Source organism: Pongo abelii, chromosome 10 (assembly GCF_028885655.2).
Source record: "Pongo abelii isolate AG06213 chromosome 10, NHGRI_mPonAbe1-v2.0_pri, whole genome shotgun sequence".
Classification (NCBI taxonomy): domain Eukaryota; kingdom Metazoa; phylum Chordata; class Mammalia; order Primates; family Hominidae; genus Pongo; species Pongo abelii.
The window spans coordinates 93,475,843-93,490,014 of NC_071995.2; the positions used below are offsets into that span (position 1 = coordinate 93,475,843).

The 14,172-nt window shown below is 44.5% G+C and overlaps 1 long non-coding RNA gene across 2 annotated transcripts in view; it reads right to left on the bottom strand.

Moving 5' to 3' along the window:
- LOC129049194 (uncharacterized) overlaps window positions 1–14,172 on the bottom strand; it is a 64,634-nt gene extending 50,462 nt beyond the window's left edge. For both annotated transcript variants that reach the window (XR_008512050.1, XR_008512051.2), the window contains exon 1: window positions 13,917–14,172. This is a non-coding gene — a long non-coding RNA (uncharacterized LOC129049194). The remainder of the gene's footprint in view (window positions 1–13,916) is intronic.

Sequence of the window (14,172 nt, forward strand, 5' to 3'; positions counted from 1 at the left end):
ATTGGATATTTGTGACCCCCACCCCACCCAGAATTCATATGTTGAAATTTAAACCCCAATGTGATGGTATTAGGAGGTAGGGCCCTTTGGGGGGTGATTAGGTCATGAGAGCAGAGCCCTCATGAATGGAGTTGGTACCTTATAAAAGAGGCCCCAGAAAGCTCTAGTCCCTATTCTGCCGTGTAAGGATACAAGAAATTGGCAGTCTGCAACTCATAAGAGAGCCTGCCATCAGGCCAGGGATGGTGGCTCACGCCTGTAATCCCAAAACTTTGGGAGGCCAAGGAAGGTGAATCAGTTGAGGTCAGGAGTTCGAGACCGGCCTGGCCAACATGCTGAAACCCGTCTCTACTAAAAATACACAATTAGCTGGTGGCACATGCCTGTAGTCCCAGCTACATGGGAGTCTGAGGCAGGAGAATCGCTTGAACCTGGGAGGCAGAGGTTGCAGCGAGCCGAGATCGCGGCACTGTACGCCAGCCTGTGCAACAGAGTGAGACTCCATCTCAAAAAACCCACAAAAAAGAAGAAGAAAGCCTGCATCAGAAGCCAACCATGCTGGCACCCTGATCTTGGATTTCCAGTCTCCAGAACTTTGAGAAATAAATTTCTGCTGTTTATAAGCCACCCAGCCTGTGATACCCTGTTAGGGCAGCCCACTGCCTACAACGGCAGGTAATGCTTAATGCCATGTCCAGCACACAGTTACATGTTCCGTAGATGTTCATGTCCTTCTTCCATCCCTAATTCCAGTCCTGTGCTCTGCCTACCCTGGAGCGAGCATGTTGCTGTTTCATTCATTCTGCTCCCTGAATTTGACATGTCAGAGATCAGTGCCTTCTTTTTAGCCAGCACTGTAAGAATTTGTAGCCTTTATTTTCACACTGCCCCTCCTCTGAGGCTCTCTAAGGGCTTAGCAGCCTCCAAGGGGGAAATGAAAACAATTTCTATTTTACCAAGAGGGAAGCTGGAACACGACACAAGATCAGCTGTTTTTCAAAAAAAAAAAAAAAAAATAGAAAGAAATTTCAAATTTTCTTCCATTCCCATGGTTCATTCCACTGTGTAAATGGCTGTCCTGGAAACCAGCCAAGAGCAGCCAGCAATCAGGGACCACTGCGGGCTCACGGGGACTGCTAAGCACGGGCTGGCTGGAGGAAGATTTTCAGTCATCGCATCTTCTGCAACCCTCTCAAACTGCCCCTCCCAAATGATGACACGTTCAGCTCAAGAGTCATTTCATTCTGAAACAATTGCCAAGCACCAGGTGTGCCCAGCCTGTGGATAGGAACGAATGACGTGCTTCCTCTGATCTATGTCTGTCCCTTTGAGAAAACACTCATTGCTAAGTGATGTTAACCTCTTGTATCACCTCCTATTTTTAGCCTCTTGAGTGAGTGATAAATCAGGTTATAATCTGACAGGATGTTTAGAGACATATTAGAATCAAATTAAATGACAGGGTCTCAGACATCATACACACTTTTAAAGAACAGAGCCAGAACACATTATCCCTGCCCAGTTTCAATGCATACCCATTGAAACCTAATTTTTGTAAAAGGACTTGGCTTATGTCATAAGGTTGACTCTAAGATTAACTATGTCTCCTCCAATTTTAATCAAGCCCCATGTACCCAGCCAGCTCATTCCAAAAGCTGGAGATAGAGATGATTTCTCTGGAATATTATCATTATGCTGTGAGCTCAGACACTGCTGGTAGAAACCATACTCTCATCCATATCTGTAGGGAGCACCTACTTCATGACAGCCACTGCCTGGGGCACTGGGGGGACAGCGGTGAACAAAGAAGACATCATTCTTACCTTTGTGGAGTTAGCTTAGTGAGGAGATAGATGTTAAGCAAATAACCCAATAAATAAATGGCTGGGTCGCTGGGTTCCACTGTTGAAATTATGCTATTTGGCCTCTGTTTCAGTCTCTCTCTTCATCCATCCCTTATAGCTGTCTTCTATTTGGCTTCATTTTCCATAAGATTCTACGTGACTAAGGTGGCCACTTGCAGCTCCTGACTACTGTGGTGCTAATGAATGATGACCCCAGAGCAATGACTGTCCCCAGAGTACCACCAAAGTTTCAAGGAGGAGGCTGACTGGCCTGATTCAGATCACTTGCCCATTCCTGGACCCATCATGGAGAATTGTCGAAGAAATAATCTGGCCAGCCCAGGTCGAATGCACACTCTCAAGGTGGGAAGAGGGAGGGGTGGTGTTGGTGCCCCCGGCACCTTATGGCAGAGCAGGATTCCGATGGCACAGAAAAGAGTAGTTTCCTTTCCGCAGGATTCCGATGGCACAGAAAAGAGTAGTTTCCCAAATGAAAGGATGGTAGGCTAGTGAATGTTTGTCCACCAGTGTTAGAGAGTTGATGTTTAAAGTTGGTCAAGTCAAAGAAGAAAAGAGGTAGCACTGTAAATTGTGTGGTTTTTTTTGGTGTTTCTTCCACCTCATCTTGAGGTGTGCAACATGGTAGAAAGAGAGAGGCCTTCAGGACCAGGCAGATGTGGGCCCACATCCTGCCCCCATCACTTCTTAGTGGCTATGTGGCCTTGCGCAAGTCATCTAACCCTCTCTGAGACAGTTCCTTGCTGGTATCATGGCGATAGAAGCTCCGTATGGGAAGATGAAGTGATAGGATTTTTTTTTTTTTTTTTGAGTTTTGCTCTGTCACCCAGGCTGGAGTGAAGAGGTGCGATCTCAGCTCACTGCAACCTCCGCCCCCCAGGTTCAAGCAATTCTCCTGCCTCAGCCTCCCAAGTAGCTGGGATTATAGGCACCTGCCATTAAGGCCAGCTAATTTTTGTATTTTTAGTAGAGATGGGGTTTCACCATGTTGGCCAGGCTGGTCAAGTGATAGAATTTAAAGAAGTATGCCAGGCGCGGTGGCTCATGCCTGTAATCCCAGCACTTTGGTAGGCCAAGGCAGGCAGATCACAAGGTCAAGAGATCGAGACCATCCTGGCCAATATGGTGAAACCTCGGCTCTACTAAAAATACAAAAATTAGCTGGGTGTGGTGGCACATGCTTGTAGTCCCAGCTACTCAGGAGGCTGAGGCAGGAGAATCGCTTGAACCTGGGAGGCAAAGGTTGCAGTGAGCCGAGATTGTGCCACTGCACTCCAGCCTGGTGACAGAGCGAGACTCCATCTCAAAAAAAAAAAAAAAAAAAAAAAGAATTTAAAGAAGTACCTTATTACTGGGAACACTGGAGGTACCTACTGGACGGTGGGTATTTAGAAATCTCCCTGGAGTATCATGTCCTGTGACAAGCATTGTAAATAGTCTCCAGAACTGTGCAGTGGGATGAGTGAGTGATGCTTACAGACAAGAGAAAGAAACAAAATATAAACAAATAAATAAATAAGCACTTCCATATTCTGATAAGTGCTCTGATGGAAATAAACAATGCGACAAGATGATACAGAGTAATAAGGGTGGAGGGCTCCTTAGACAGGCGAGACCAGAAAAGCATCCATGAGAAGATGACCTGTGAACTGAATCCTGAAAGATGAGAAAGGGATTGCTATGCAAAGAATACAGGCTGAGGATTCTAGACAGAGGTAACAGCAAATGCAAAGGCCATGAGGCAGGAAAGGGGTGGGTGTGTTGAAGAAACAGAAGGAAGGCCAGTGGTTTGAATGGTGAGATTAAAGAGGTGGGTAGGAAACAGATCATAGAAGGCCTTCTAAGACACAGTAAGAAGTTTGGGGCCAGGTACCAGGGCTCATACCTGTAATTCCAGCACTTCGGGAGGCTGAGGCGGGAGGATTGCTTGAGCCCAGAGGTCAAGGCTGTAGTGAGCCATGATTGCACCACTGCACTCCAGCCTGGGTGACAGAGTGAGACCCTATCTCAAAAAAAATTAAAGGAAAAAAAAGAAGTAATTTGGGTTTTACATTGAATTACATATCTGGTTAAAATTCTAATAAGATAATTAAGATTGTTGGGTACAAAAATAGGTAGATAAGGGCATACGTGGAGACCAGTTAGGAGACCATTGCAATTGTCTAGAGAATAGACAATTAGGGCCCAGCCTAAGGTGATGGTACTGGAGATGGGGAGAAATGAATGGATTAAAGTGCTCCCAGCACTTTGGGAGGCTGAGGCGGGCTGATCACTTGAGGTCAGGAGTTCAAGGCCAGCCTGGCCAACATGGTGAAACCCCGTTTCTACTAAAAATACCAAAATTAGCAGGGTGTGGTGGTGTGCACCTGTAATCCCAGCTACTCGGGAGGCTGAGACAGGAGAATCGCTTGAACCCAGGAGATGGAGGTTGCAGTGAGCTGAGATTGCAGCACTGCACTCCAGCTTGGGCAACAGAGTGAGACTCGGTCTCAGAAAAAAAGATGTATTTTGGTTGTAGGACCAGAAAACTCAGAGATGGATTTGTACATGGGAAAGGAGTGAAAGGGAGGAATTAAAGATAAATCTTGACACTGGGGTATAAACAACTACCTGGGAGCGTATGGGGCCATTTATTGAGATGGGGAAGATTTGGGATGAAAGAGATTTAAGATGTTGAGTCTGAGATGCCTATAGGGTCTTAGGTAGTAGCAGGGATTAAGACATCAGATGGGCAAGTTTGGGTCTCAAGGGAGAGGCCAGGGCTGGGGTACAAATTTGAAGGCATGGGCATGGATGAGATCTCAAGAGACTAGATGAGAAGGGAAGAGGTGCCAGCCTTTAGGCTCTCCTATCTGAGCCTCGAGACCTGTAGAAAAGCCAGCAAAAGAAAAGAAGATCTAGGAGGGAAATCAGGAGAGCTGGAGTGACAGAGACCAAGAGAGGAAAATATTTCAAAAAAAGGAAGCATTCAACTCTGGTATAAGATGTTGAAAGACTAGTGAAATGAGGACAAGGAAATGAACTTTAAATTTAGAAGAAGAAAAAAAATCTACCCTTTACAGTGGTGCCCCCAAACTGACCCTTCTAAAACAAATCTGATCATGTTCCTCCCTTGATTAAAAGATTCAAGCCTAGCACAGTGGCTCGAGCCTGAGGCAGGAGGATTGCTGGAGCCCAGGAGTTTTTCAAGACCAGCCTGAGCAACACAATGAGACCCTATCTCTTAAAAATTTTTAAAAATTCAGTGGCTCATCACAACTTCTTATTTTATTTTAATTTATTTTTGAGACCGAGTCTCGCACTGTCATGCAGGCTGGAGTGCAGTGGCGTGATCTTGGCTCACTGTAAGCTCTGCCTCCCAGGTTCACGCCATTCTCCTGCCTCAGCCTCCTGAGTAGCTGGGACTACAGGCACCCACCACCAAGCCCAGCTAATTTTTTGTATTTTTAATAGAGATGGGGTTTCACTGTGTTAGCCAGGATGGGCATTGCAACTTCTTAACAGCTTAATTAACAATTTGGCCTCCATCTGCTCTCATTCCACAGCCTGCTCTGCCAGCTCTTCCTAAGAGCAGTGACCAGATTCCTCCTGCCTCGCTCGGCACCCTCTCTGTGTCTGTGCTCACACTGGATCTGTGTCTGCTTGGCCCTTCTCTTGCCCTGGTGGATGTGTACCCCTGACTCAGCTGAGCTGCAACTCCTTAGGTGAAAACTTCCCTCATTCTACCTCCAGACAGTGTTGTTTGGGGCATTCTCTAGGGACTCACAAACCTCCTCCGTGGATCTCTGACATAGTATAGTACTTCTCAGGTTCCTTTTTTTTTTTTTTTTTGAGACGGAGTCTAGCTCTGTTGCCCAGGCTGGAGTATAGTAGTGCAATCTCAGCTCATTGCAACCTCCGCCTCCTGGGTTCAAGTGATTCTCCTGCCTCAGCCTCCCAAGTAGCTGGGATTACAGGCGCCTACCACCACACCCAGCTAATTTTTGTATTTTTAATAGAGACGGGGTTTCACTGTGTTGGCCAAGCTGGTCTTGAACTCCCGACTTCGTGATCCGCCCGCCTTACTCTCCCAAAGTGCTGGAATTACAAGTGTGAGCCACTGCCCCCGGCCTCAGGTTGCATTTTAATCATTTTCATATTCATGTCACCCATCAGACTATGAGCACCTTCACAGTGGGGACTGTGTTTTGTTTTTCTTCAGTGCCCAGTACAATACCTAACCCAAAGTAAATGCTAAATAGGTATTTGTTGAATAAATTCCCAAAAGACCACTCTTTGAAATAGACATTCTAACCATTATAAAGGAAAAGCAAAGTTAAAATGTATCTTTTGAACTTGAATATACACACAAGTTCCCATCACCCAAAAAATCATCTTAATGGTTAGAAACATATTAATACCCGTATTATGGGTTGAACTGTATCTCTCCCACCCACCCCAAAATATTGAAGTCCTAACCCCAGTACCTCAAAATGTGATCTTATTTGGAAATAGGGTCTTTACAGATGTAATCAAGTTAAAATGACATCAGTAGTGTGGGCTCTACTTCAATGTGGCTGGTGTTCTTATAAAAAGGGAAAATTTAGACATGGAGACAGATATGGTCAGAGGAAACTCAAGTGAAGACCTGGAGTTGTGAAGACAAGGATTGAAGCAATGCATCTACAAGCTAAAGAGTGCCTGAAGCTACCAGAAGTGAGGACAGAGGCATGGAATAGTTCTTTCCCTAGCCCCTTTAGAGGGCTGTCCTCACCTTAATTTTGGACCTTAATTTTGGACCTGTGGCCTCCAGAACTGAGACAATGAATTTCTGTTAGTTTAAGCTGCTCAGGTTTTGTTTTGGCAGCCCTAGGAAGCTGACAGACCTCACAACATGACAGAAGCCAAAATATATTTTCTTTGCTTTATCCCTTTGGAACTCCGAAAATTTAATTCTTTTCTTTTTTTGCTGAAAAACTATTTTTATGCTGAAAAAAATCCAAGAAAACCCATATAGCACTCTGTGCAATTTTGCCTAACAGAGAATTAAGAAGAATCCCAAAAGATCTCACTTTAATTGGGTTTAAATTAATCTACATTTTACATTTATAATGACATTAAATTAACCAAATGCATTTTTATAATAATAATGCATTCTGAAGGGTGGAAATTGGATTATGTTAATTAGCGTGCTCTATTTTTATTTAGTAAAAGAAAGTTATGCATCTTCTGCTCATTTCATAACTCTGGATGAGCCTCATTATAAAACAAAATAGTCTATTAATTAAAATGTGCTCTATGAAAACTGTAGAATTCTGGACGGAAAGCAGCAGGATGGAGGTAAGTGGTGAAAATTTCCAGAATCCACAGGGAGGTGACAGAGAAGGTGTCACTAAGTGGTTTTGGCAGTGAAAAAAGAAAACAAGCTGATATGCTGGGGAGGCATTGGTCAGTCTAACCAGAAAACAAAAGCCACTTTAAGTGTCTTAACAGAGGGAATTTAATTCAGGGAAAATACACATAATGGAAAAGCTACACATCCAAAGGGATAATGAGGCAAACCTGCGATTACAGCGGAAGGAACCACTGCTGGCTTCAGGCTAGAGCACTTTCTCAGCCTGGGCACTCTTGACATTTCTGGTGGGATAACTGTTTGTTGTGGGCAGTTGTCCTGTGTTTCATCACATGTTTAGCCTTCATCTCTGACCATTATCCACTAAATGCTGGTAGCATGCCCCTCCCCAAGTTGTAACAACCAAAAATGGCTCCAGACATTGCTAAACGTCCCTTGGGTGTATTTGTGTGCAGGGGCTGGGGGTAGATAGTAGACAGACATGCTCCCAGTAGTAGAGAGCCACTGAGCTAGAAGGACAAAAGGAGAAGTAGTGACCAGAACCCAGGGCCAGGGTCACCCAAGCAAGAAGAGCTGGAACCACAAAGCAGAGAGGTCTGTCCAGTGAGAGACCTCTGTCCAGTAGAGAAGGGAAGGCCTCAGGCAGAGAGGGGAAGGGACAAACACCCTGGCTTCTCCCTTGTCCCCACATTCTCCTTCAGGTGGCTGTTGGCTTCCTACCATACAGAGAAGACCAAGGGAAAAGAGAGGAGTGGTTCTGAGAACATAGGCCAGGGGCAGCACTTTGCTTCTGAATAAGGGCAACAATTTAGATTTGAGGTCCGACTCAGAGTGGTGCTCCTTCAATTTGCTGGATCCCCAGACAATGACTGCTTCACACAGGGGCCCCTGGATGGCGGCCGCTTCACACAGGGGCAGAACTACTGTGAAACTAAAGGTGCCTAAACGTCAAGCCCCTTACTTAGGCAGACTCAAGGTCCTGGGAGGGCTCTATAATATTTTCCTCACAGCCTCACATTTAATAAAATTGGCATCACACTTCCCCTCCTGTTGAGTGGAACCGGAGTGGGTGTGGGCATCTGTTTAAAGGAAGGCTGAGTTGGGGATCACACTGCCCTTGGACCTGGGCAGTAGCAGCTCCTGCCCTGAGCCCCAGACTTAGGAGGGCCTCACCCTGGTTCTCCTCCTGCTGTACCCCTCCCTTCAGGATGAAAAGTCCACAGAGTCCAGGAGATATGCCACCCAAAATGTACACACCCCTCATCCCCAGTTCTTGCTCATACTTTCAGTACCTAAGACCCCAGGATTCTCTGCTCAAAGGCCCTGAGTCTGCCTCCAGGATGTACAGGGTCCTCTCCCCTGAGTCCAGACTTCCAAGAATGGACCATGCTGTCAAGAGTGCACACCCTTAGACCCAGGAAGTGGCCAAGGCACCGCTCTTTGCTGGAGGTTGTGGATAAAGCTTGGACATTGTAGACTAGGGTATCCACATACATGTGTGAGAGGCTGCTCATGGTATGGAATGGAGCAGGGTGTAGGAAGAGAATCGGGGGTTCAGAAATAAGCAATAAAATCAATAGAAATTATTCAGGGTCAAGCACTATGGTTCGCACCTGTAATCCTAGCAATTTGAGAGGCCAAGGCGGGAAGATCACTTGAGCCCAGGAGTTCAAGACCAGCCTAGGCAACATACGGAGATACCATCTCTACAAAAAATGTAAAAATTAGCCAAATGTGGTGAAGTGTACCTGTAGTCCAAGCTACTCTGGAGGTTGAGGTGGGAGGAACACCTGAGCCCAGAAGGTCAAGGCTACAGAGAGCCACAATTGTGCCACTGCACTCCAGCCTGGGCAACAAAGCAAGACCCTGTCTCAGAAAAAGGAAAGAAAGAAAAGAAAGAAAAGAAAGAAAAGAAAGAAAGAAAGAAAGAAAGAGAAAGGAAAGGAAAGGAAAGGAAAGGAAGAGGGAGGGAGGGAGGGAGAGGGAGAGAGAGAAAGGAAGGAAGGAAGGAAGGAAGGAAGGAAGGAAATTATTCTGACAATGAGAAGCAAACTGTAAGCCAAAAAAATTTTTTTTTTCAAATTATACCCAAAGTATAGTAACTAACTCATTTAGAGGAAGAAAGGACTTTCAAACAAAGAATAGGCTTTTATATTGTTTGATTATCTATTTATTTTTTATCTAACATGAAATACTGACACCATAATCCACCAGTTCAATGGGGTTACCAATGACAAACTGGCTAATGAGGGTCATCAATTCAGAATACTTAAGATCAGTCCCTCTGTGAGAAAACTTGAAACGTACATGAAGTCTTACAGTTCATCTTTGAAAGAAATTTGCTGTGGAGTTTCCCAAATTTGGCAACAATTTTAAAAATTTACATGACTTACCAATAGCCAGTTCTGAGGCTGAAAATCTTTTCTAATATATAAATATTTTAAAGGAAGAGTATTCAACCATGCTATAGGGAAGACTGAATTCTCTATCTCTAGAAAATGATATTATGAAATCATTGCATGTGAAGAAGCACATGGAGGTATGCAATTACAAAAACAGAAAAGTGTAAAGAGAGTGTCGAATAGTCCCATAATAAAGATATTATTTTTCTGGATTTTTGTACTATTTGTCAGCTTTTAAAACTTCGTAACATGCTATAATTTCTTTTCCCATTTTAAGTAAAATATTCAATTTCATACTTAATTTTATATTTATAACTTTGCATTCTTTTTCCTAGGGAAGGAGCTCACCTCCCTGCAAATTGTATAAGCCGTAGTTTCCACAAAACCTGGATCTTCCCTGGCATCATCATTTATTATGTGAGTTGTTTGGGTGTGGAGAGGTGAAGTGAGAGGTGCTTGGGGGCTATGTCTGGGGAAATTTATAGAAAATTATCTGAAAGGGCAGCTTGTGCTGACCCATAAGATGTCGAGATGTATTATTTTGAGGTAAACATGTCAGCAACTGGCACTTCTCGGATGCCTTTTCAGATGACTGAATTCTCTCCTCATTTCTCCTTGTTTTTGTTGTGTAGTCATGGTGGCAGCTGATAAGAGATGAGATAATGGGGCCAGGGACAGATACTTTAGCTGTCACCTCACAGTCTCCCACACCATAGAGAGCAAAGAAAGACAACGGTAAAAAAAAAAAAAAAAAAAAAAAATTCCCACCCAGGAGTCCCCCGGAACATGCCACCGATCCTGACAAAGAGCTGGTTTCCAACTGGGACAGATCCCAGAAGCAGACCAAGCTGGGGTGTGGGCCCCAGGGCAGGTAGGAGCCAAATCAACTTGTTTCCTCTGTGAGGCTACAGGCTGCAGAGCCAGGACTATTCTTCTCATGGAACAAAGCACAGGGATTAATTTGCAGGATGAAATTTATTATGTCTTTTACAGTAAAGACATTTCACCCTGAAGCTTATTAGGTTTCTGAGTGCTCACATTTTCTCAAAAATAGCCACTGAAATTTGCGGATTTAATTTCAACCTTAGTTGGTGTGGTTCAGGGATGTGTCCAAGATAGGCTACCCGGGGCAATGCTGCCCATCCATTTCCCAGCAAAGCTTCTTTGATTTCTGAAAGATTTTACCACTAAATAAAGTGAGTTGAACGCAGGCTTTATCTCTTCTCTCTTCTGAAACCTCAATCACATGACTGTAAAATAACAAAATCGGTATGAAGTAGGTATAAATCCACACAGAAAAAAAGAATGAGAGGAAGATAACAGCAGACTAGAGATTCAACAGAATTCTGGAAGCTGGAATCCTGAGAAGTGGGACTTGCAGGGCAGAGAAAACTGGATCAGAAATACTTACCCTGCCCCTGCCACATTAGGCCAGAACAGAACACCTTTCACGAAGTAATTTTCAATGTATATGTTATGAGATTATTTTCTAAGATGGATCACTTGTGATTATAAAACAAAGAGCTTTCCTTTACTAAATAGGAGGAGCTAATCAGGAGCAAGTTCATTGTTATTCTACGTCTGCTCTCCAATCCCTGGCCAAGAAATTCTCTTTCTGGAGAGGGTGAGCCTGCAAATCCCTGACTCAGGAGGACTTGGGTGAGACGTCATACTGCAAACAGAGGTAAAGGTGGAGTCAGCTCTATCTGAAACACAGACTGAAGAAGAGAAGAGTGGTTTCCCCAGAGGAAAAGAAGAAAAGTGGGGTAAAAATAATAATAATGTGGACAGAAAGCAAGGAAATACTGGGCAGAAGAGGGCGGTTCCCTGGCAAGGTCCCCACTTTCAAGCCTGGAAACCCAAGGGAACAGGCATTCTTGTTTTTGTGCCCAAATGTTGCCTTTTGGCCCGCCATGCCCCCTATCTTGTACCCATATAAACCCCAAACCCCAGGTTCCACAAGCAGATGAGACAAACAGAAGAGCAGCAGAGTGGTGCAGTAGAGAAGGAGAGAAGAGAAGGAGCATCTGAACATCAAGAGGAGTTCAGCTGGAGACAGCTGGTTGGGAGATCAGCTACAGGACAGCCAAACTCCAGAGGAAGATCATCTTCCCACTCCATCCCCTTTCCAGCTCCTCATCCGTTCTGCTGAGAGCCACCTCCAGCACTCAATAAAACCCCCACATTCACCAGCCTTCAAGTCTGTGTGTGATCTGATTCTTCCTGGATGCCGGGCAAGGACCTGGGTACCAGAAGGACAGGGTGTAAAAGGCTGTCACCCTGACTCTCTACTGAGCTGGTTTAGCAATTGGCTGTCCACGGATGGCAGCTACTAAAAGGGCATTAATTGTAACACCTTCTTAGATGCCACCATGGGGCCAGAGCCCAAAAGTGCTCACCCCAGCTCCTGCATCTGCCCATCTGTGTGCTCCCCCTCCTGTAAGGTGTTTGAGTGCACGGTGGTTGAACATTTGAGCCATACTCCTGTTGCACATCCTGCCAGCGGGGTCAGGGAACTCTCCCATTTCAATAACAGTTTATATATAAACCTGTACCAAACAGTGTTTAAAACACTTTCTATACACTAATTCAGTTAATTCTTACACAACTGTGTGCTGGAGGTGCAAATATCACTTAATTTTACATTTCATGAGACTGAGACACAGAGAAAGTAAATCCCCCAAGGTCACACTAGTGGTAAGTAGCAGAGCCAGGAGATGAACTCAGACAGTCTGGGGAAAATGGTTCCTGGGTGACAAAAACACAGAAGGTCTGCCATAGTTAATTTTGTGGATGGTACAATTTTATCCGGTTTCCCATAATTACAAAATGGGACAAGGAAATGCCATAAGGTTAAGTTCATTCCTTTGAGCAGATTCTTTTCTGCAGCAGCAGGTCCCCCTATAAATATGGGTCTGTGATAATCTGAGTAATGGCCCCCAAAAGATGTCTGTGTCTCAGTCCCTGGAATCTGTTACTTTACATGGTCAAAGAGACTCTGTGGATGTGATTAAATGAAGGATCTTGAGATGGGGAGATGAGCCTGGATGGGTTCTCCAATCCTCACAGGAGACCCCACACCCATTTCTACTTCCAGACCATGAGGGGAGGGGCTCACAGACTAGAAAGCCCTCTGCAAATGCTACCCTGAGCCCATATCACTATTGCAATCACTGGTAAGAATCTGGGGACAAAGGTGAGTGGGATCTCAGACGGATATCTCTCCAAGTTGGGATATAACTGAAATCGGCACTGATTACACCTGACATTGGATACCCATATAACCAGCAGTTTATGATCACACAACAGTAAACTCGCCCATCAAAATCAGGGTAAGTATACCAAGATATTTGTAGAATTCAAACACCAATCTAACTTGATTTCATTCAGGAAACAGAATGTCTAGAGTGTTAAAGACTTTGCTGTGGTTTCAAGGAAAGAATCATGAATAAAGTCTGGCTCAGCCATGTCTATAAAAAGGATTAAACTTTATGAGTCATGGATGAGAGCTGGTGTGTGATCAACAGCCCACCTGTTCCCTTGGTGGAAATCATGTCTTTTCATTTTTAAGCTACTTTTATATTGTAAATCTATAATTCTAAAATGATCTTTATAGCTGGAGGATTAGAGAGGAACCCTATTGTTCTGGAATGGGCCACCAGAGACTTGAGCAGATGGGAGAGGCAAATAATAAAAGCCAGGAAGGGCACCAAGATAGTCATTTGTCTTAGGGTATGCCAATCATTTCAGGTCTGCAACAGGACTCTGTGTTCCCTAGATAAGGAGCAGAAGTTTATTGGGTACACCCATATGAGTCATGAACCAGGAAAAGATACATTCAGCCAGGAGCTGTAGGCAGACATTGGGAGCCCATATGACTGTCAGAGGTACTAGGCTCAGACCTTGACTTAGAACAGTGACATCAAAAACATGAAGCACACTCCCCATTCCATGTCCATGGCAGACATTACTAAGTGATCACTGCATACTTTCTTGCTGAGACCAGAGACAGCCTCAGAATCTCTCTTAGCACACATCCCCATTACCTATCTCCTACTATCTATTTTGTTGTTGTTGCTGTTGTTGTTATTGTTGTGAGACAGGGTCTCACTCTGTCTCCTAGGATAGAGTGCAGTGGCATGATCATGGCTCACTGCAGCCTTAACCTCCTGGGCTCAAGCGATCCTCCCACCTCAGCCTCCCAAATCTACTACCTATTGATCAGAGTTGACCCACAAAATAAAACCTATTTGTTATTCCTGGTCCAGAACAAAAAGAAAAGGAGGCAAACTTCAGTTGGAATAAAATCTGCGTTAATACCTGTCTTGAGAATGCACCGGAGGCACGTGGCATTGAACAGAGAGCTCTGGACAAGAAAAGAAAGGAGGATTTCCAGGCGCCGAAGCCAAGGAGGCATCCAGGGAGTTGTAGAAGATGACACTAGCCACGCTGAAATCTAGATGAGCTTTAATACTTCCTCATGTCTCTTTGGCCTTAATGGAATCAAGTGCTCATCCTGAAGCAATCACTGTAGTCAGATGCAAGGGCTTTGTTGATCAGCTTAAGTTAATCAGAG